A 23,103-nucleotide genomic window follows, 5' to 3' on the forward strand; every position below is an offset into this window, starting at 1 on the left:
TGGATTCTGAAAGTGCTGGAATAATGGTCAGGATCCAGAAACATCTGGGTTAAAGCAACCCATTAAGCTTCAGGACACAAAAACAGAAACTTCAGGGAAAACTAAGCGTGTCTGGCAGCATCAGTGGCAGAGAAACGGAATTAACTGTTTCCATTCCGCATCAACTAAAGAGTATATTTTACATTTATTTTCGATTATCAGTCCGATACTACACTCCCTTCAGAACTGAAATGCCCAAATATCCAATAATATTCTCAGCATTCTTCCAAATCTACGAACCACTTCACATTCAGATGCAGAAATACCTCTTTCCTATCTCCCACATCTGCTGCCTGCCGATGGAGCTGGACCCGCGAGCAATCCAATGGCTTTCTCACCATAATCAGAGCCAACCCCCATTGCTCGCCTCCATTGCTGATCCACCCTCCCTTTCGATAGAAGATCAATCTTCACGGGCAACTCCTCACTCAATGCCTCGGTTCCAGATGCACCACATCTCTTCCATCACACGCCATAATCTCCCCGATCAACCGACGCCCGTCCTCCCCTGCCTCTCTAATCACCTCTGTCTTGAATGAAATGTCCTCCCCCTCATTTCCTCCTTCAATGCCTCCCAAATCACGGACGAGCGAGACGTTCCCATTTTGATTAATTTCCACATACTCCACAATCACTTTCCTCCATCTTAACGCAAAAAAATCGGGTGTGCCATCAACCCTGAATGGTCATCATATTGACAATAAGGAAGAAACCTGAGTTCAGTGGAGATTGATGGAGTTTGAAAGTATGGTTATTTGAATTGCACCCGTGGACGTCTTTATAGTCACAAAGCAACGTTCGCGACTTGGGAGTCCTCAATTGATCGCCAGAAGGTTACATTGGCAATGCTCCGTAATCGAACAAGGACCCAGCGCCTGGGAAGCAGCCAACATTCCTGACTGACGAATCAGTGAGGAACATTTCTCTGGATGCTGGTCTTGACATGTGCCGCCTTATTTTCTGGTATTTATTCAACCATCTACAATAAATTAGCGATATACAATATCCGAAAAGCATTCACATTGTCTTTGTTTGAAGATGGCCATGATGTGGAAGATGCTGGTGTTGGACAGCGGTTAGCACAGTAAGAAGTCTTGCAACATCAGTTAAAGTCCAACAGGTTGTTTCGAATCACTAGCTTTCCTGCATTCACCATAGCCAATCCCTGGACAAAAGGGAAGTTGGAATTGTTGCTCACAAGATTCAGGCTTTTACGTCTCCCCTCACTGATCAATAACGCATGCCCCGTGATCTCACTCTTAATCAGAAGTTGTCTGTAAATCTCCGTTCACTAAATAATAGCATATGTTCCATTGTGAAATTCTTCTTCAGAAAGCCCAGTGTACATCCCCAATCACTGAATAATAACATGTGCAACAGTGTCCCGACGTTTCAAATAGAGCGCACTCTGTTGGGGAAAAACAACTGGTCTTTTGAAAAGTGTGGGATACCATTTCGCATCAGACACGATTCGATCCAAAGGAAAGTGGTGAAACTGCAAACTAAATGAGAAAAATAATATTCGTAGTCGGCAGGATTCGAACCTGCGCGGGGAACCCCAATTGATTTCTAGTCCATCGCCTTAACCACTCGGCCACGACTACACAAATTCTGAGGCCGATACGGAATTAATTGACCGTTGGGTAATTTTTAATCAGTTAGTCGCAGACAGACACACAGAATCCAATTCTGAACATTATTGTGTTCATAATAAATATTCTTCATTCACAACCTGACGAAATCCAAACCCGCGATGCCACAATAGCTCCGTTAAGGTTGCTATAGGAAAGCTTCGATAGCATCCCTGTTGTTGAATTAGGAAATGTCATTTGATTTGATTAATATTCGCAATTTGCTGTTGGACTCGGTACATTATTCTTCTGTATTTGTTGACAGGGCGATAATGCACCGACACAAATCACAATACAAACTGGAGTTAGTGCTGGATTCTGAAAGTGCTGGAATAATGGTCAGGATCCAGAAACATCTGGGTTAAAGCAAACCCATTAAGCTTCAGGACACAAAAACAGAAACTTCAGGAGAAACTCAGCGGGTCTGGCAGCATCAATAGAGACAGAAACGGAATTAACGTTTCCATTCCGCATCAAATAAAGAGTATATTTTACATTTATTTTCGATTATCAGTCCGATACTCCCCTCCCTTCAGAACTGAAATGCCCAAATATCTCAATAATATTCTCAGCATTCTTCCAAATCGACGAACCACTTCACATTCAGATGCAGAAATACCTCTTTCCATCTCCCACGCTGCTGCCTGCCGATGGAGCTGACCCGCGAGCAATCCAATGGCTTTCTCACCATAATCAGAGCCAACCCCCCTTGCTCGCCTCCATTGCTGATCCACCCTCCCTTTCGATAGAAGATCAATCTTCACGGGCAACTCCTCACTCAATGCCTCGGTTCCAGATGCACCACATCTCCTCCATCACCCGCCATAATCTCCCCGAACAACCGACGCCCGTCCTCCCCTGCCTCTCTAATCACCTCTGTCTTGAATGAAATGTCCTCCCCCTCATTACCTCCTTCAATGCCTCCCAAATCACGGACGGCGGGACGTTCCCATTTTGATTAATTTCCACATACTCCACAATCACTTTCCCCATCTTAACAAAAAAAATCGGGTGTGCCATCAAACCCTGAATGGTCAATCATTATTAACAATATAGAAGAAATCTGAGTTCAGTGGGAGATTGATGGAGTTTGAAAGTATGGTTATTTGAATTGCACCCGTGGACGTCTTTATAGTCACAAAGCAACGTTCGCGACTTGGGAGTCCTCAATTGATCGCCAGAAGGTTACATTGGCAATGCTCCGTAATCGAACAAGGACCCAGCGCCTGGGAAACAGCCAACATTCCTGACTTACGAATCAGTGAGGAACATTTCTCTAGATGCTGGTCTTGACATGTGCCGTCTTATGTTCTAGTATTTATTCAACCATCTACAATAAGTTAGCGATATACAATATCCGAAAAGCATTCACATTGTCTTTGTTTGAAGATGGCCATGATGTGAAGATGCTGGTGTTGGACAGCGGTGAGCACAGTAAGAAGTCTTGCAACATCAGTTAAAGTCCAACAGGTTTGTTTCGAATCACTAGCTTTCCTGCATTCACCATAGCCAATCCCTGGGCAAAAGGGAAAGTTGGAATTGTTGCTCACAAGATTCAGGCTTTTACGTCTCCCCTCACTGATCAATAACGCATGCCCCGTGATCTCACTCTTAATCAGAAAGTTGTCTGTGCATCTCCGTTCACTAAATAATAGCATATGTTCCATTGTGAAATTCTTCTTCAGAAAGCCCAGTGTACATCCCCAATCACTGAATAATAACATGTGCAACAGTGTCCCGACGTTTCAAATAGAGCGCACTCTGTTGGGGAAAACAACTGGTCTTTTTGAAAAGTGTGGGATACCATTTCGCATCAGACACGATTCGTTCCAAAGGAAAGTGGTGAAACTGCAAACTGAATGAGAAAAATGATATTCGTAGACGGCAGGATTCGAACCTGCGCGGAGAAACCCCAATGAATTTCTAGTCCATCGCCTTAACCACTCGGCCACGACTACACAAACGCAGAGGCCGATACGGAATTAATTGACCGTTGGGTAATTTTTAATCAGTTAGTCGCTGACAGACACACAGAATCCAATTCTGAACATTATTGTGTTCATAATAAATATTCTTTCATTCACAACCTGACGAAATCCAAACCCGCGATGCCACAATAGCTCCGTTAAGGTTGCTATAGGAAAGCTTCGATAGCATCCCTTTGTTGAATTAGGAAATGTCATTTGATTTGATTAATATTCGCAATTTGCTGTTGGACTCGGTACATTATTCTTCTGTATTTGTTGACAGGGCGATAATGCACCGACACAAATCACAATACAAACTGGAGTTAGTGCTGGATTCTGAAAGTGCTGGAATAATGGTCAGGATCCAGAAACATCTGGGTTAAAGCAAACCCATTAAGCTTCAGGACACAAAAACAGAAACTTCAGGGAAAACTAAGCGTGTCTGGCAGCATCAGTGGGCAGAGAAACGGAATTAACGTTTCCATTCCGCATCAACTAAAGAGTATATTTTACATTAATTTTCGATTATCAGTCCGATACTCCCCTCCCTTCAGAACTGAAATGCCCAAATATCCCAATAATATTCTCAGAATTCTTCCAAATCTACGAGCCATTTCACATTCAGATGCAGAAATACCTCTTTCCATCTCCCACGCTGCTGCCTGCCGATGGAGCTGACCCGCGAGCAATCCAATGGCTTTCTCCCCATAATCAGAGCCAACCCCCCTTGCTCGCCTCCATTGCTGATCCACCCTCCCTTTCGATAGAAGATCAATCTTCACGGGCAACGCCTCACTCAATGCCTCGGTTCCAGATGCACCACATCTCTTCCATCACACGCCATAATCTCCCCGATCAACCGACGCCCGTCCTCCCCTGCCTCTCTAATCACCTCTGTCTTGAATGAAATGTCCTCCCCCTCATTACCTCCTTCAATGCCTCCCAAAGCACGGACAGCGAGACGTTCCCATTTTGATTAATTTCCACATACTCCACAATCACTTTCCCCATCTTAACAAAAAAAATCGGGTGTGCCATCAAACCCTGAATGGTGAATCATTATTAACAATAAAGAAGAAATCTGAGTTCAGTGGGAGATTGATGGAGTTTGAAAGTATGGTTATTTGAATTGCACCCGTGGACGTCTTTATAGTCACAAAGCAACGTTCGCGACTTGGGAGTCCTCAATTGATCGCCAGAAGGTTACATTGGCAATGCTCCGTAATCGAACAAGGACCCAGCGCCTGGGAAACAGCCAACATTCCTGACTTACGAATCAGTGAGGAACATTTCTCTAGATGCTGGTCTTGACATGTGCCGTCTTATGTTCTAGTATTTATTCAACCATCTACAATAAATTAGCGATATACAATATCCGAAAAGCATTCACATTGTCTTTGTTTGAAGATGGCCATGATGTGAAGATGCTGATGTTGGACAGCGGTGAGCACAGTAAGAAGTCTTGCAACATCAGTTAAAGTCCAACAGGTTTGTTTCGAATCACTAGCTTTCCTGCATTCACCATAGCCAATCCCTGGACAAAAGGGAAAGTTGGAATGTTGCTCACAAGATTCAGGCTTTTACGTCTCCCCTCACTGATCAATAACGCATGCCCCGTGATCTCACTCTTAATCAGAAAGTTGTCTGTAAATCTCCGTTCACTAAATAATAGCATATGTTCCATTGTGAAATTCTTCTTCAGAAAGCCCAGTGTACATCCCCAATCACTGAATAATAACATGTGCAACAGTGTCCCGACGTTTCAAATAGAGCGCACTCTGTTGGGGAAAAACAACTGGTCTTTTTGAAAAGTGTGGGATACCATTTCGCATCAGACACGATTCGATCCAAAGGAAAGTGGTGAAACTGCAAACTGAATGAGAAAAATAATATTCGTAGTCGGCAGGATTCGAACCTGCGCGGGCAAACCCTAATGGATTTCTAGTCCATCGCCTTAACCACCCGGCCACGACTACACAAATTCTGAGGCCGATACGGAATTAATTGACCGTTGGGTAATTTTTAATCAGTTAGTCGCAGACAGACACACAGAATCCAATTCTGAACATTATTGTGTTCATAATAAATATTCTTTCATTCACAACCTGACGAAATCCAAACCCGCGATGCCACAATAGCTCCGTTAAGGTGCTATAGGAAAGCTTCGATAGCATCCCTTTGTTGAATTAGGAAATGTCATTTGATTTGATTAATATTCGCAATTTGCTGTTGGACTCGGTACATTATTCTTCTGAATTGTTGACAGGGCGATAATGCACCGACACAAATCACAATACAAACTGGAGTTAGTGCTGGATTCTGAAAGTGCTGGAATAATGGTCAGGATACAGAAACATCTGGGTTAAAGCAAACCCATTAAGCTTCAGGACACAAAAACAGAAACTTCAGGAGAAACTCAGCGGGTCTGGCAGCATCAATAGAGACAGAAACGGAATTAACGTTTCCATTCCGCATCAAATAATGAGTATATTTTACATTTATTTTCGATTATCAGTCCGATACTCCCCTCCCTTCAGAACTGAAATGCCCAAATATCTCAATAATATTCTCAGCATTCTTCCAAATCGACGAACCACTTCACATTCAGATGCAGAAATACCTCTTTCCATCTCCCACGCTGCTGCCTGCCAATGGAGCTGACCCGCGAGCAATCCAATGGCTTTCTCACCATAATCAGAGCCAACCCCCCTTGCTCGCCTCCATTGCTGATCCACCCTCCCTTTCGATAGAAGATCAATCTTCACGGGCAACGCCTCACTCAATGCCTCGGTTCCAGATGCACCACATCTCTTCCATCACACGCCATAATCTCCCCGATCAACCGACGCCCGTCCTCCCCTGCCTCTCTAATCACCTCTGTCTTGAATGAAATGTCCTCCCCCTCATTACCTCCTTCAATGCCTCCCAAAGCACGGACAGCGAGACGTTCCCATTTTGATTAATTTCCACATACTCCACAATCACTTTCCCCATCTTAACAAAAAAAATCGGGTGTGCCATCAAACCCTGAATGGTGAATCATTATTAACAATAAAGAAGAAATCTGAGTTCAGTGGGAGATTGATGGAGTTTGAAAGTATGGTTATTTGAATTGCACCCGTGGACGTCTTTATAGTCACAAAGCAACGTTCGCGACTTGGGAGTCCTCAATTGATCGCCAGAAGGTTACATTGGCAATGCTCCGTAATCGAACAAGGACCCAGCGCCTGGGAAACAGCCAACATTCCTGACTTACGAATCAGTGAGGAACATTTCTCTAGATGCTGGTCTTGACATGTGCCGTCTTATGTTCTAGTATTTATTCAACCATCTACAATAAATTAGCGATATACAATATCCGAAAAGCATTCACATTGTCTTTGTTTGAAGATGGCCATGATGTGAAGATGCTGATGTTGGACAGCGGTGAGCACAGTAAGAAGTCTTGCAACATCAGTTAAAGTCCAACAGGTTTGTTTCGAATCACTAGCTTTCCTGCATTCACCATAGCCAATCCCTGGACAAAAGGGAAAGTTGGAATGTTGCTCACAAGATTCAGGCTTTTACGTCTCCCCTCACTGATCAATAACGCATGCCCCGTGATCTCACTCTTAATCAGAAAGTTGTCTGTAAATCTCCGTTCACTAAATAATAGCATATGTTCCATTGTGAAATTCTTCTTCAGAAAGCCCAGTGTACATCCCCAATCACTGAATAATAACATGTGCAACAGTGTCCCGACGTTTCAAATAGAGCGCACTCTGTTGGGGAAAAACAACTGGTCTTTTTGAAAAGTGTGGGATACCATTTCGCATCAGACACGATTCGATCCAAAGGAAAGTGGTGAAACTGCAAACTGAATGAGAAAAATAATATTCGTAGTCGGCAGGATTCGAACCTGCGCGGGCAAACCCTAATGGATTTCTAGTCCATCGCCTTAACCACCCGGCCACGACTACACAAATTCTGAGGCCGATACGGAATTAATTGACCGTTGGGTAATTTTTAATCAGTTAGTCGCAGACAGACACACAGAATCCAATTCTGAACATTATTGTGTTCATAATAAATATTCTTTCATTCACAACCTGACGAAATCCAAACCCGCGATGCCACAATAGCTCCGTTAAGGTTGCTATAGGAAAGCTTCGATAGCATCCCTTTGTTGAATTAGGAAATGTCATTTGATTTGATTAATATTCGCAATTTGCTGTTGGACTCGGTACATTATTCTTCTGAATTTGTTGACAGGGCGATAATGCACCGACACAAATCACAATACAAACTGGAGTTAGTGCTGGATTCTGAAAGTGCTGGAATAATGGTCAGGATACAGAAACATCTGGGTTAAAGCAAACCCATTAAGCTTCAGGACACAAAAACAGAAACTTCAGGAGAAACTCAGCGGGTCTGGCAGCATCAATAGAGACAGAAACGGAATTAACGTTTCCATTCCGCATCAAATAAAGAGTATATTTTACATTTATTTTCGATTATCAGTCCGATACTCCCCTCCCTTCAGAACTGAAATGCCCAAATATCTCAATAATATTCTCAGCATTCTTCCAAATCGACGAACCACTTCACATTCAGATGCAGAAATACCTCTTTCCATCTCCCACGCTGCTGCCTGCCAATGGAGCTGACCCGCGAGCAATCCAATGGCTTTCTCACCATAATCAGAGCCAACCCCCCTTGCTCGCCTCCATTGCTGATCCACCCTCCCTTTCGATAGAAGATCAATCTTCACGGGCAACTCCTCACTCAATGCCTCGGTTCCAGATGCACCACATCTCTTCCATCACCCGCCATAATCTCCCCGATCAACCGACGCCCGTCCTCCCCTGCCTCTCTAATCACCTCTGTCTTGAATGAAATGTCCTCCCCCTCATTACCTCCTTCAATGCCTCCCAAATCACGGACGGCGAGACGTTCCCATTTTGATTAATTTCCACATACTCCACAATCACTTTCCCCATCTTAACAAAAAAAATCGGGTGTGCCATCAAACCCTGAATGGTCAATCATTATTAACAATATAGAAGAAATCTGAGTTCAGTGGGAGATTGATGGAGTTTGAAAGTATGGTTATTTGAATTGCACCCGTGGACGTCTTTATAGTCACAAAGCAACGTTCGCGACTTGGGAGTCCTCAATTGATCGCCAGAAGGTTACATTGGCAATGCTCCGTAATCGAACAAGGACCCAGCGCCTGGGAAACAGCCAACATTCCTGACTTACGAATCAGTGAGGAACATTTCTCTAGATGCTGGTCTTGACATGTGCCGTCTTATGTTCTAGTATTTATTCAACCATCTACAATAAGTTAGCGATATACAATATCCGAAAAGTATTCACATTGTCTTTGTTTGAAGATGGCCATGATGTGAAGATGCTGGTGTTGGACAGCGGTGAGCACAGTAAGAAGTCTTGCAACATCAGTTAAAGTCCAACAGGTTTGTTTCGAATCACTAGCTTTCCTGCACACACCATAGCCAATCCCTGGGCAAAAGGGAAAGTTGGAATTGTTGCTCACAACATTCAGGCTTTTACGTCTCCCCTCACTGATCAATAACGCATGCCCCGTGATCTCACTCTTAATCAGAAAGTTGTCTGTACATCTCCGTTCACTAAATAATAGCATATGTTCCATTGTGAAATTCTTCTTCAGAAAGCCCAGTGTACATCCCCAATCACTGAATAATAACATGTGCAACAGTGTCCCGACGTTTCAAATAGAGCGCACTCTGTTGGGGAAAAACAACTGGTCTTTTTGAAAAGTGTGGGATACCATTTCGCATCAGACACGATTCGTTCCAAAGGAAAGTGGTGAAACTGCAAACTGAATGAGAAAAATGATATTCGTAGTCGGCAGGATTCGAACCTGCGCGGAGAAACCCCAATGGATTTCTAGTCCATCGCCTTAACCACTCGGCCACGACTACACAAACGCAGAGGCCGGTACGGAATTAATTGACCGTTGGGTAATTTTTAATCAGTTAGTCGCAGACAGACACACAGAATCCAATTCTGAACATTATTGTGTTCATAATAAATATTCTTTCATTCACAACCTGACGAAATCCAAACCCGCGATGCCACAATAGCTCCGTTAAGGTTGCTATAGGAAAGCTTCGATAGCATCCCTTTGTTGAATTAGGAAATGTCATTTGATTTGATTAATATTCGCAATTTGCTGTTGGACTCGGTACATTATTCTTCTGTATTTGTTGACAGGGCGATAATGCACCGACACAAATCACAATACAAACTGGAGTTAGTGCTGGATTCTGAAAGTGCTGGAATAATGGTCAGGATCCAGAAACATCTGGGTTAAAGCAAACCCATTAAGCTTCAGGACACAAAAACAGAAACTTCAGGGAAAACTAAGCGTGTCTGGCAGCATCAGTGGGCAGAGAAACGGAATTAACGTTTCCATTCCGCATCAACTAAAGAGTATATTTTACATTAATTTTCGATTATCAGTCCGATACTCCCCTCCCTTCAGAACTGAAATGCCCAAATATCCCAATAATATTCTCAGCATTCTTCCAAATCTACGAGCCATTTCACATTCAGATGCAGAAATACCTCTTTCCATCTCCCACGCTGCTGCCTGCCGATGGAGCTGACCCGCGAGCAATCCAATGGCTTTCTCACCATAATCAGAGCCAACCCCCCTTGCTCGCCTCCATTGCTGATCCACCCTCCCTTTCGATAGAAGATCAATCTTCACGGGCAACGCCTCACTCAATGCCTCGGTTCCAGATGCACCACATCTCTTCCATCACACGCCATAATCTCCCCGATCAACCGACGCCCGTCCTCCCCTGCCTCTCTAATCACCTCTGTCTTGAATGAAATGTCCTCCCCCTCATTACCTCTTTCAATGCCTCCCAAAGCACGGACAGCGAGACGTTCCCATTTTGATTAATTTCCACATACTCCACAATCACTTTCCCCATCTTAACAAAAAAAATCGGGTGTGCCATCAAACCCTGAATGGTGAATCATTATTAACAATAAAGAAGAAATCTGAGTTCAGTGGGAGATTGATGGAGTTTGAAAGTATGGTTATTTGAATTGCACCCGTGGACGTCTTTATAGTCACAAAGCAACGTTCGCGTCTTGGGAGTCCTCAATTGATCGCCAGAAGGTTACATTGGCAATGCTCCGTAATCGAACAAGGACCCAGCGCCTGGGAAACAGCCAACATTCCTGACTTACGAATCAGTGAGGAACATTTCTCGAGATGCTGGTCTTGACATGTGCCGTCTTATGTTCTAGTATTTATTCAACCATCTACAATAAATTAGCGATATACAATATCCGAAAAGCATTCACATTGTCTTTGTTTGAAGATGGCCATGATGTGAAGATGCTGGTGTTGGACAGCGGTGAGCACAGTAAGAAGTCTTGCAACATCAGTTAAAGTCCAACAGGTTTGTTTCGAATCACTAGCTTTCCTGCATTCACCATAGCCAATCCCTGGACAAAAGGGAAAGTTGGAATTGTTGCTCACAAGATTCAGGCTTTTACGTCTCCCCTCACTGATCAATAACGCATGCCCCGTGATCTCACTCTTAATCAGAAAGTTGTCTGTAAATCTCCGTTCACTAAATAACAGCATATGTTCCATTGTGAAATTCTTCTTCAGAAAGCCCAGTGTACATCCCCAATCACTGAATAATAACATGTGCAACAGTGTCCCGACGTTTCAAATAGAGCGCACTCTGTTGGGGAAAAACAACTGGTCTTTTTGAAAAGTGTGGGATACCATTTCGCATCAGACACGATTCGATCCAAAGGAAAGTGGTGAAACTGGAAACTGAATGAGAAAAATGATATTCGTAGTCGGCAGGATTCGAACCTGCGCGGGGATTTCTAGTCCATCGCCTTAACCACTCGGCCACGACTACACAAACGCAGTGGCCGATACGGAATTAATTGACCATTGGGTAATTTTTAATCAGTTAGTCGCAGACAGACACACAGTATCCAATTCTGAACATTATTGTGTTCATAATAAATATTCTTTCATTCACAACCTGACGAAATCCAAACCCGCGATGCCACAATAGCTCCGTTAAGGTTGCTATAGGAAAGCTTCGATTGCATCCCTTTGTTGAATTAGAAAATGTCATTTGATTTGATTAATATTCGCAATTTGCTGTTGGACTCGGTACATTATTCTTCTGTATTTGTTGACAGGGCGATAATGCACCGACACAAATCACAATACAAACTGGAGTTAGTGCTGGATTCTGAAAGTGCTGGAATAATGGTCAGGATCCAGAAACATCTGGGTTAAAGCAAACCCATTAAGCTTGAGGACACAAAAACAGAAACTTCAGGGAAAACTAAACGTGTCTGGCAGCATCAGTGGGCAGAGAAACGGAATTAACGTTTCCATTCCGCATCAACTAAAGAGTATATTTTACATTAATTTTCGATTATCAGTCCGATACTCCCCTCCCTTCAGAACTGAAATGCCCAAATATCCCAATAATATTCTCAGCATTCTTCCAAATCTACGAACCACTTCACATTCAGATGCAGAAATACCTCTTTCCATCTCCCACGCTGCTGCCTGCCGATGGAGCTGACCCGCGAGCAATCCAATGGCTTTCTCACCATAATCAGAGCCAACCCCCCTTGCTCGCCTCCATTGCTGATCCACCCTCCCTTTCGATAGAAGATCAATCTTCACGGGCAACTCCTCACTCAATGTCTCGGTTCCAGATGCACCACATCTCTTCCATCACCCGCCATAATCTCCCCGGTCAACCGACGCCCGTCCTCCCCTGCCTCTCTAATCACCTCTGTCTTGAATGAAATGTCCTCCCCCTCATTACCTCCTTCAATGCCTCCCAAATCACGGACGGCGAGACGTTCCCATTTTGATTAATTTCCACATACTCCACAATCACTTTCCCCATCTTAATGCAAAAAATCGGGTGCGCCATCAAGCCCACAATGGTCAATCATTATTAACAATAAAGATGAAATCTGAGTTCAATGGGAGATTGATGGAATTTGAAAGTATGGCTATTTGAATTACACCCGTGGATGACTTTAGAGTCACAAAGCAACGTTCGCGACGTGCGAATCCTCATTTGATCGCCATAAGGTTACATTGGCAATGCTCCGTAATCGAACCCATCCGGTGCTTGGGAAACAGCCAACATTCCTGACTGACGAGTGAGTGAGGAACATTTCCCTTCGATGCTGGTCTTGACATGAGCCGTCTTATTTTCTAGTATTTATTCAACCAGCTACAATAAATTTGCGATATACAATATCCGAAAAGCATTCACATTGTCTTTGTTTGAAGATGGCCATGATGTGGAGATGTCGGTGTTGGACAGCGGTGAGCACAGTAAGAAGTCTTGCAACATCAGTTAAAGTCCAACAGGTTTGTTTCGAATCACTAGCTTTCCTGCATTCTTCATAGCCAATCGCTGGACAAATAGAAATGTTGGAATTGTTGCTCACAAGGTTCACGCTTTTACGTATCCCCTCCCTGATCAATAACGCATGCCCCGTGATCTCACTCTTAACCAGAAAGGTGTCTGTACATCTCCGTTCACTAAATAATAGCATATGTTCCATTGTGAAATTCTTATTCAGAAAGCCCAGTGCACATCCCCAATCACTGAATAATAACATGTGCAACAGTGTCCAGACGTTTCAAATAGAGCGCACTCTGTTGGGAAAAACAACTGGTCTTTTTGAAAAGTGTGGGTTACCATTTCGCATCAGACAAGATTCGATCCAAAGGAACGTGGTGAAACTTGAAACTTAATGAGAAAAATGATATTCGTCGTCGGCAGGATTCTAAACTGAGCGGGGAAACCCCAATGGATATCTAGTTCATCGCCTTAACCACTCGGCCACGACTACACAGACGCAGAGGCCGCTACGGAATTAATTGACAGTTGGGTAATTTTTAATCAGTTAGTCGCAGACAGACACACAGAATCCAATTCTGAACATTATTGTGTTCATAATAAATATCCTTTCATTCACAACCTGACGAAATCCAAACTCGTGATCACAAAATAGCTCCATTCAGGTTGCTGTAGGAAAGCTTTGATAGCATCCCTTTGTTAAATTAGGAAATCTCATTTGATTTGATTAAAAGTCGCAATTTGCTGTTGAACACAGTACATTTTCTTTCTGTATTTGTTGACAGGGCGATAATGCACCGACACAATTCACAATACCACCTGGAGTTGTTGCTGGATTCTGAAAATGCTGCAATTATGCTCAGGGTCCAGAAACATCTGGGTTAAAGCAACCCCATTAATCTTCAGGACACATAACCAGAAACTTCAGGCAAAACACAGCGAGTTTGACAGCATCAGTGGACAGAGAAACGGAATTAACGTTACCATTCCGCATCAACTAAAGATAGTATTTTACATTTATTTTCGATTATCAGTCCGATACGCCCCTTCCTTCAGAACCTATATGCCCAAATATCCCTCAAAACATTCTGAACATTCTTCCAAATCCACGAACCACTTCACATTCAGATGCAGAAATACCTCTTCCCACATTCCACGCTGCTGCCTGCAATGTAGCTGACCCACCAGCAATTCAATGGCTTTCTCACCATACTCATAGCCAATCCACCTCGCACGTGTAATGGACAATGTTAATACTTATTATTGAATAACTGCTTAATAGTGTGATTAACTAAAGCTGCAGGCGTTTGTGTGTGTGTGTGTGTGTGTCCAAGGTTAGAGAGAGAGAGAGCAAAACTGACATGCCAGCTGTCTGAAGGTCGAGATAGTAAAGCCAGGAGAAAAACAACTCCTTATATGGAATGGAGAAATTATAGTATCTTTTGTATGTATAAAGACTGAAGGTTGCGGCACTCGGCGCGCTTTCCTCTCTTTCCTGTAGAAAGAGGAAGGTGTCCTCTGCAGAGTTAACAAATAAACTAACACGCTCTTATTCATGACTGTTTGTTTCTGAGTTTTCCTTTTTCCCACCACAGTTCTTGGCGACGAGGATGGGACCCCGTGCTTGAGATAGACACCGGGAGATTCCGGGGAGGCATTAGCGCTTACGCCTTGAGGGCTTTTCACCTCATCTCATACGCTTCAATTGGCCATCAGCGTGAGAGGACCAGGAATTACCGTGTCACCGCAGCACCGGGATCCGGACTGAAATCTATAGTAAGGAATTGCTCTATTATTAATTATAGACAGTGGTGAACAGTCTCACAGTGACGGGTGGATTTAGACTTGGATCTATCAAACAGGTTGGACCTGTAAAAATACCTAAACGATAGGTATTGGTTTGCTGGTTTATGAAAATCAAACCACCTAAGCGGACGCGCTTACGTGCGGGAGCCTCCGGAGGAAAATCCAGTCACAAGGGATAAGGTCACTGTGAGTCTGGGCCACAAGTAAGAGACCAGTCATGGGGAATAGCAATGGAAAAAACAAACAAATGCTGCAAGTTTAAATAGCCCTAATATACGATACATGGTTACTAATTATGGACAAGACTCGGCGAGTCAAGTTAAAATGTGGGTGAAGGAGTGTGGTTTCCTGAATGAGGAAATTTTAGTGTAAGACAATTGGAATTATTAAAAACTCAGTTAGAACAGAGGGCAAAAGAATGTGGAAAGAAAAGCAAAAGTAAAAGAGAACCAATAAATTGGGCGGCTTATGGTCTGTGGAAAACAGAGGCAGAAATAAGAAATAGACGATCACAGGCGAAACCCAAAGAAACTGCAAATAAAACCAACTCTCTTCAGTGTGTTAAGTCTATTTCAGGTCACCCCATTCCGGATGATCCCGACCTGGATGGCTACCTCACGCGCCCAACGGCTTCTCCTCAAGTGGCCCCCACGAACCCAGGCCCACAGCCGCCACGGAGCCCTCCACCATATAGTGAACCCCCTCGGGGAGCGCCTGACACGTCCATGGGATCTTTACCGTCAAGAGCTGACCGTCACCCCCTTTACTCAGATATCAGTACCATGACTACATCTGACTCCCCAGTAGCTCACCATCCCCGGAGTAAGGGGTCGTGCAGACCTAAATCTGCCCTTCCAGATGCACCAGAACCGTTTAATTATCTCAAAGGCGACGGAGAAAGGGAAGGACACAGTAAATGTCTCGGCAGTGTCCTCAATGCTCCAATGATAGACGTGGCGGGACGGAAGGACAACCGATACTTGTCCACAGATCGTGGACAATGAAAGACATTGAATGTGCCTATGAACAACTCCCAGATCCCAGAGAAGCGGAAGGCCAGAAATTTGCAGGCGAGGTACGCAAGTTCTGCCTCGAGTTTCGCCCCATGTCTCATGAGATGCGGCGATTATTGGGGAGGAAATTGAACGCAGACATCTCCGAGATCCGACACAATTGGCCAGATGATAATCTACGAGCTCGCCAAGTTCAACCAGACCATGCAGATAATGTGCCTTATAAAGCCTTTGTTACAGGTCTGGTGGACACCTGTCAAACTGCCTTTCCGGTTAGAATGGATATGCCAAAAATTGCCATATGTAAGCAGCGTGACTATGAACCTGTGTCCCAGTACCTGATCCGGCTCCCAGAAGTCCATAACGCTCATAGTGGACTTACACCACCAGCTGACATGAATACAGCTGAAGTGATCGAGCCTTGGGAAACAGCCAACATTCCTGACTGACGAGCGAGTGAGAAACATTTCTCTAGATGCTGGTCTTGACTTGTTCCCTCTTAGTTTCTAGTATTTATTCAACCATCTACAATAAATTAGCGATATACAATATCCAAAAAGCATTCACATTGTCTTAGTTTAAAGATGGCCTTGATGTGGAGATGCCGGTGTTGGATACCGGTGAGCACAGTCAGAAGTCTTGCAACACCAGTTAAAGTCCAACAGGTTTGTTTCGAATCACAAGCTTTCCTGCATTCACCCTAGCCAATCCCTGGAAAAAAGGGAAATTGGAATTGTTGCTCACAAGATTCAGGGTTTTACTTCTCCCCTCCCTAATCAATAACGCATTCCCCATGATCTCAATGTTAATCAGAAATGTGTCTGTACATCTCCGTTCACGAAATAATAGCATGTGTTCTGTTGTTAAATTCTTATTCAGAAAGCCCTGTGTACTTCCCCAATCACTGAATAATAACATGTGCAATGCAAGTGTTCTGACTTTTCAAATAGAGCGCACTCCGTTGGGAAAATGAACTCTTCTTTTTGAAAAGTGTGGGATACCATTTCGCATCAGACACGATTCGTTCCAAAGAAACGTGGTGAAACTTGAAACTGAATGAGAAAAAGTATATTCGTAGTCGGCAGGATTCGAACTTGCGCGGGAGACCCCAAAGGATTTCTAGCCCATCGCCTTAACCACTCGGCCACGACTACACGAACCTATGTGCTGCTTCGGTGTCATTTGACGGGAAAGTAATTTTTAATCAGTTCGTCGCAGACAGACACACAAAATCCAATTCTGAACATTACTGTGTTCATAATGAATATTCTTTCATTCAAACCTGACGAAATCCAAACCCGCGATGCCGCAATAGCTCCGTTAAGGTTGCTATAGGAAAGCTTTGATAGCATCCCTTTCTTGAATTATGAAACGTTATTTGATTTGATTAATATTCGCAATTTGCTGTTGGGCTCCGTACATTTTACTTCTGTATTTGTTGACAGGGCGATAATGCACCGACACAAATCTCAATTCAAACTGGAGTTAGTGCTGAAAATGCTGCAATTATGCTCAGGGTCCAGAAACATCTGGGTTAAAGTAAACCCATTAAGCTTCAGGACACAAAAACTGAAACTTCAGGGAAAACTCAGTGTGTCTGACAGCATCAGTGGACAGAGAAACGGAATTAACGTTTCCATTCCGCATCAACTAAAGAGAGTATTTGACATTTATTTTCGATTATCAGTCCGATTCTCCCTCCCTTCAGAACCGAAATGCCCAAATATCCCCAAACTATTCTGAACATTCTTCCACATCCACGAACCACTTCATATTCAGATGCAGAAATACCTCTTCCCACCTTCTAAGCTGCTGCCTGCAGATGTAGCTGACCCGCCAGCAATCCAATGGCTTTCTCACCATACTCATAGCCAACCCCACCCCCCTCCCACCCCCCCACCCCCCAACCTTGCGCGCCTCCATTGCTGAACCGCCCTCCCTTTCGATTGAAGATCAAACTTCACCAGCAGCTCCTTCAACCTCTTTAAATGTCCCGGATGCACCACATATATTCCATCGCCCGCCAAATTCTCCCCGATCAACCGCTGTCCTCCCTCCCGCGCATCTCTAATCACCTCTGCCTTGAATGAAATGACCCCCTCCCTCACTACCGCCTTCAATGCCTCCCAAACCACGGACGGCGAGACGTTCCCATTTCGGTTAATTTACACGTACCCCTCAATCACTATCCCCATCTTAATGCAAAAAATCGGATGTGCCATCAAACCCACAATGGCCATTCATTATTAACAATAAAGAAGAAACCTGAGTTCAATGGGAGATAGATGGAGTTTGAAAGTATGGTTGTTTAAATTCCACATGTGGACGTCTTTAGAGTCACAAAGCAACTTTCGCGACTTGGGAGTCCTCATTTGATCACCATAACGTTACATTGGCAATGTCCTGTAATCGAACACGGATACATCGCTTGGGAAACTGAAATTCCTGACTGACGAATGAATGAGAAACATTTCTCTAGTTGCTGGTCTTGACTTGTTCCCTTTAGTTTCTAGTATTTATTCAACCATCTGCAAAAAATTAGCGATATACAATATCCGAAACGTTTTCACCTTGTCTTTGTTTGAAGACGTCCATGATGTGAAGATGCTGGTGTTGGACAGCGGTGAGCACAGTAAAAAGTCTTGCAACATCAGTTAAAGTCCAACATGTTTGTTTCGAATCACTAGCTTTCCTGCATTCACCATAGCCAATCCCTGGACAAAAACGAAAGTTGGAATTGTTGCTCACAAGATTCAGGCTTTTACGTGTCCCCTCCCTGATCAATAACGCATGCCCCGTGATCTCACTCTTAATCAGAGAGGTGTCTGTACATCTCCGTTCATTAAATAATAGCATGTATTCCGTTGTTAAATTCTTATTCAGAAAGCCCTGTGTACTTCCCCAAATCACTGATTAATAACACATGTGCAACCGTGTTCCGACTTTTCAAATAGAGCGCACTCTGTTTTTGAAAAATAACTCGTCATTCTGAAAAGTGTGGGATACCATTTCGCATCAGACACGATTCGATCCAAAGGAACGTGGTGAAACTTGAAACTGAATGAGAAAAAGTAAATTCGTAGTCGGCAGGATTCGAACCTGCGCGGGGAAACCCCAATGGATTTCTAGTCCATCACCTTAACCACTCGGCCACGACTACACAAATGCAGAGGCCCCTACGGAATCAATTGACCGGAAGGTAATTTTTAATCAGTTAGTCCCAGACAGACACACAGAATCCAATTCTGAACATTATTGTGTTCATAATAAATATTCTTGACGAAATCCAAACCCGCGATGGCACAAAAGCTCCGTTAAGGTTGCTATAGGAAAGCTTCGATAGCATCCCTTTGTTGAATTAGGAAATGTCATTTGATTTGATTAAAATTCGCAATTTGCTGTTGGACTCGGTACATTATTCTTCTGTATTTGTTGACAGGGCGATAATGCACCGACACAAATCACAATACAAACTGGAGTTAGTGCTGGATTCTTAAAGTGCTGGATTAATGGTCAGGATCCAGAAACATCTGGGTTAAAACAAACCCATTAAGCTTCAGGACACAAAAACAGAAACTTCAGGGGAAACTCAGCGGGTCTGGCAGCATCAATATAGATAGAAACGGGATTAACGTTTCCATTCCGCTTCAACTAAAAAGTATATTTTACATTCATTTTCGATTATCAGTCCGATACTGCCCTCCCTTCAGAAACGAAATGCCCAAATATCTCCAAAATATTCTCAATATTCTTCCAAATCGACGAACCACTTCACAATCAGATGCAGAAATACCTCTTTCCAACTCCCATGTTGCTGACTGCCGATGGAGCTGATCCGAGAGCACTCCAATGGCTTTCTCACCATACTCACAGCCAACCCCCCTTTCGCGCCTCATTGCTGAACCAGCCTGCCTTTGGATAGAAGATCAAACTTCACCTTCAGCTCCTTCCTCCTCATTCCATCACCCGCCAAACTCTCCCCGACCAACCGCTGTCCTTCCTCCCGCGCCTCTCTAATCACCTCTTTCTTCAATGAAATGACCTCCCACCTCACTACCGCCTTCAATGCTTCCCAAACCACGGACGGCGGGAAGCTCCCATTTTAGTTAATTTCCACATAATCCTCAATAAATTTCCCCATCTTAACGCAAAAAATCCGGTGTGTCATCAAATCTACAATGGTCAGTCATGTTAACAATAAAGAGGAAACCTGATTTCAATGTAAGATTGATGGAGTTTGAAATTATGGTTATTTGAAATCCTCCCGTGGACGTCTTTAGAGTCACAAAGCAACGTTTGCGACTTGCGAGTCCTCATTTGATCGCCATAAGGTTACATTGGCAATGCTCCGTAATCGAACCCAAACCCGTGTGTTCTTGAAAATACAGAAAAATGTGTCATTTGAAACATGGAAGTCTGGCAATATCTGGTCTGAGAGGATACAGGGAAAGATCCCACAAAAGGTTAATAGCAGCTGCAAAGAGCAGGATTGTAAAATGCAGATTCTTGCTCACAAGCAGGCTTATCAAACACGCAGGTTTCATGTGGTAATCTGAAACAATGGCTCACACCTTCATGGAATGTAACTATCTCAGGAAGTATGTGTAAAGGCATGGATGAGAGTTTCAATTGACGAATGTTTAAAGCAGGCAGGTCTTTCAAGTCATAACCAAGTTAAATTTTAGCATACAGCTCAAAGCAAAGTCTCACACCTTAATTGAAATTAACTCTTAGTAAACAGCTGGAAAGGGTGGAAGATGCTCAGTCGAATTTGGTGTCAATTCTAAAGTGTAAAATTCTACGAACATCAAGTCAATTAAAAGAAAGGCAGCACGGTGGCGCAGTGGGTTAGCCCTGCAGCCTCACGGCGCTGAGGACCTGGGTTCGAATCCCGGCACTGGGTCACTGTCCGTGTGGAGTTTGCACATTCTCCCCATGTCTGCGTGGGTTTCACCCCCACAACCCAAAGATGTGCAGGGTAGGTAGATTGACCACTCTAAATTGCCCCTTAATTGGTAAAAATGATTGAGTAAAGTCAATTTAAAAAGTCAATTAAAAGAAAATTGGAGACGAGCTGCCTACCGGAGATACAATTTCAAGTCAAAATCAAAGGCACAGTTATGAGCTGACGACAATTGGAAAATTAAGTGATGCGAAAGCACAGAAGTGGAAGTAACACCTATCAAGACCAAAGGAACTTTGAACATCACAAAGGATAATGTAATCAGATCTGAGGTGTCGTTATGCCCAAAATGAATAATTAGTCGTATTCAAATGTTTACATCAAAGATACTTTTTAACAAGCAAAGGGAAATAAGTTAATCTACAATAAGGCTCTAAAAACTTAATAATTGTTAGAAAGAGAATATAAACCCAGGGAGCAGCAGCAACAAGGACAGAGCACAGAGAAACAGCAACAGGAGAGAAGGGGAGGAGAACTCAGAGAGAGAGAGAGAGAGAGAGAGAGAGAGCTCGGTCATGGGAAAGACAAGGCAAGCAGCCGAGTTTAAACAGTTATACATCTAAGGAAGACTAGAATTTAAACAGGAGTCAGAGTCAGCTTAGAAATAGCTATCAGAGTTACCTCTTATAGCTCAGTACATGGATCAACAAGAAACAGCAACAGAGCTAACCAGCGAATACATCCCAAAATGACAAGAATTTAAAGAAGATTGAGTGTCAAGGTGGGCCTGAAGGTCCCTTCAACCAACAGGAAGGATCCAGAAGCAAGAGCTTTTTACCTTTCTGTAAAGAATGTGTTTGCAGCTTTTAAAAGAAAAAATATAATAATAAAATAACTTAACTTAACCTGAAAAAGTGGTTTATTCCTGAAAGTCTGCGTTACTTACTTAGCAATGCAGGACCCAGGACATCGATGCTACTAAGTGGTAAGTAGATAAAATCTTCGGTGAAGGTATGGGTTCGACTGGGGGATAACTGGAAAATATAGTTTGACCTGAATGGCACCCACCGAAGCCTGCATCGGAGTCAGGGAGTGAGAATCCCTGTTCACCATTTAGAATATTGGACCTTTTTGGTACAGGGGGAATTCTAAGAAGAGTAGAGAGTTTTCAAAAACACGTGCTTGGGAAACAGCCAACATTCCTGACTGACGAGTGAGTGAGTAACATTTCTCTAGATGCTGGTCTTGACATGTGCCATCTTATTTTCTAGTATTTATTCAACCATCTACAATAAATTAGCGATATACAATATCCGAAAAGCATTCACATTGTCTTTGTTTGAAGATGGCCATGATGTGGAGATGCCAGTGTTGGACAACGGTGAGCACAGTAAGAAGTATTGCAACATCAGTTAAAGTCCAACAGGTTTGTTTCGAATCACTAGCTTTCCTGCATTCACCATAGCCAATCGCTGGACAAAAAGGAAAGTTGGAATTGTTGGTCACAAGATTCAGGCTTTTACGTATCCCCTCCCTGATCAATAACGCATGCCCCGTGATCTGACTCTTAATCAGAAAGGTGTCTGTACAACTCCGTTCACTAAATAATAGCATATGTTCCATTGTGAAATTCTTATTCCGAGAGCCCAGTGTACTTCCCCAATCACTGAATAATAACATGTGCAACAGTGTCCCGACGTTTCAAATAGAGCGCACTCTGTTGGGAAAAACAACTGGTCTTTTTGAAAAGTGTGGGATACCATTTCGGATCTCGCACGATTCGATCCAAAGGAACGTGGTGAAACTGGAAACTGAATGAGAAAAATAATATTCGTCGTCGGCAGGATTTGAACCTGCGGGGGGAAACGCCAATGGATTTTTAATCCATCACCTTAACCACTCGGCCACAACAACACAAACGCAGAGGCCGATACGAATTAATTGACCGTTGGGTAATTTTTAATCAGTAAGTCGCAGACAGACACACAGAATCCAATTCTGAACATTATTGTGTTCATAATAAATATTCTTTCATTCACAACCTGACGAAATCTAAACCCGCGATGCCATAATAGTTCCGTTAAGGTTGCTATAGGAAAACTTCGATAGCATCCCTTTGTTGAATTAGGAAATGTCATTTGATTTGATTAATATTCGCAACTTGCTGTTGGACTCGGTACAATATTCTTCTGTATTTGTTGACAGGGCGATAATGCACCGACACAAATCACAACACAAACTGGAGTTAGTGCTGGATTCTGAAAGTGCTGGAATAATGGTCAGGATCCAGAAACATCTGGGTTAAAGCAAACCCATTAAGTATCAGGACACAAA

General features: G+C 43.3%; 9 non-coding genes across 9 annotated transcripts; all 9 read right to left on the reverse strand.

The window, feature by feature from the left end:
• Positions 1-1,562: 1,562 nt before the first annotated feature.
• On the reverse strand, positions 1,563-1,643 carry trnas-aga. The gene has a single exon. It is a non-coding gene; the product is annotated as a tRNA-Ser (tRNA).
• A 1,903-nt stretch (positions 1,644-3,546) lies between these two features.
• On the reverse strand, positions 3,547-3,628 carry trnas-aga. The gene has a single exon. It is a non-coding gene; the product is annotated as a tRNA-Ser (tRNA).
• Positions 3,629-5,531: 1,903 nt separating this feature from the next.
• trnas-aga lies at positions 5,532-5,613 on the reverse strand. The gene has a single exon. It is a non-coding gene; the product is annotated as a tRNA-Ser (tRNA).
• A 1,901-nt stretch (positions 5,614-7,514) lies between these two features.
• Positions 7,515-7,596, reverse strand: trnas-aga. The gene has a single exon. It is a non-coding gene; the product is annotated as a tRNA-Ser (tRNA).
• Positions 7,597-9,500: 1,904 nt separating this feature from the next.
• On the reverse strand, positions 9,501-9,582 carry trnas-aga. Its single transcript has one exon. It is a non-coding gene; the product is annotated as a tRNA-Ser (tRNA).
• A 1,904-nt stretch (positions 9,583-11,486) lies between these two features.
• Positions 11,487-11,556, reverse strand: trnas-aga. The gene has a single exon. It is a non-coding gene; the product is annotated as a tRNA-Ser (tRNA).
• Positions 11,557-16,939: 5,383 nt separating this feature from the next.
• Positions 16,940-17,020, reverse strand: trnas-aga. Its single transcript has one exon. It is a non-coding gene; the product is annotated as a tRNA-Ser (tRNA).
• A 1,924-nt stretch (positions 17,021-18,944) lies between these two features.
• trnas-aga lies at positions 18,945-19,026 on the reverse strand. The gene has a single exon. It is a non-coding gene; the product is annotated as a tRNA-Ser (tRNA).
• A 3,575-nt stretch (positions 19,027-22,601) lies between these two features.
• trnaf-aaa lies at positions 22,602-22,683 on the reverse strand. The gene has a single exon. It is a non-coding gene; the product is annotated as a tRNA-Phe (tRNA).
• Positions 22,684-23,103: the final 420 nt, after the last annotated feature.

The sequence above is a fragment of the Scyliorhinus canicula genome, chromosome 6 (genome assembly GCF_902713615.1).
Source record: "Scyliorhinus canicula chromosome 6, sScyCan1.1, whole genome shotgun sequence".
Lineage (NCBI taxonomy): Eukaryota > Metazoa > Chordata > Chondrichthyes > Carcharhiniformes > Scyliorhinidae > Scyliorhinus > Scyliorhinus canicula.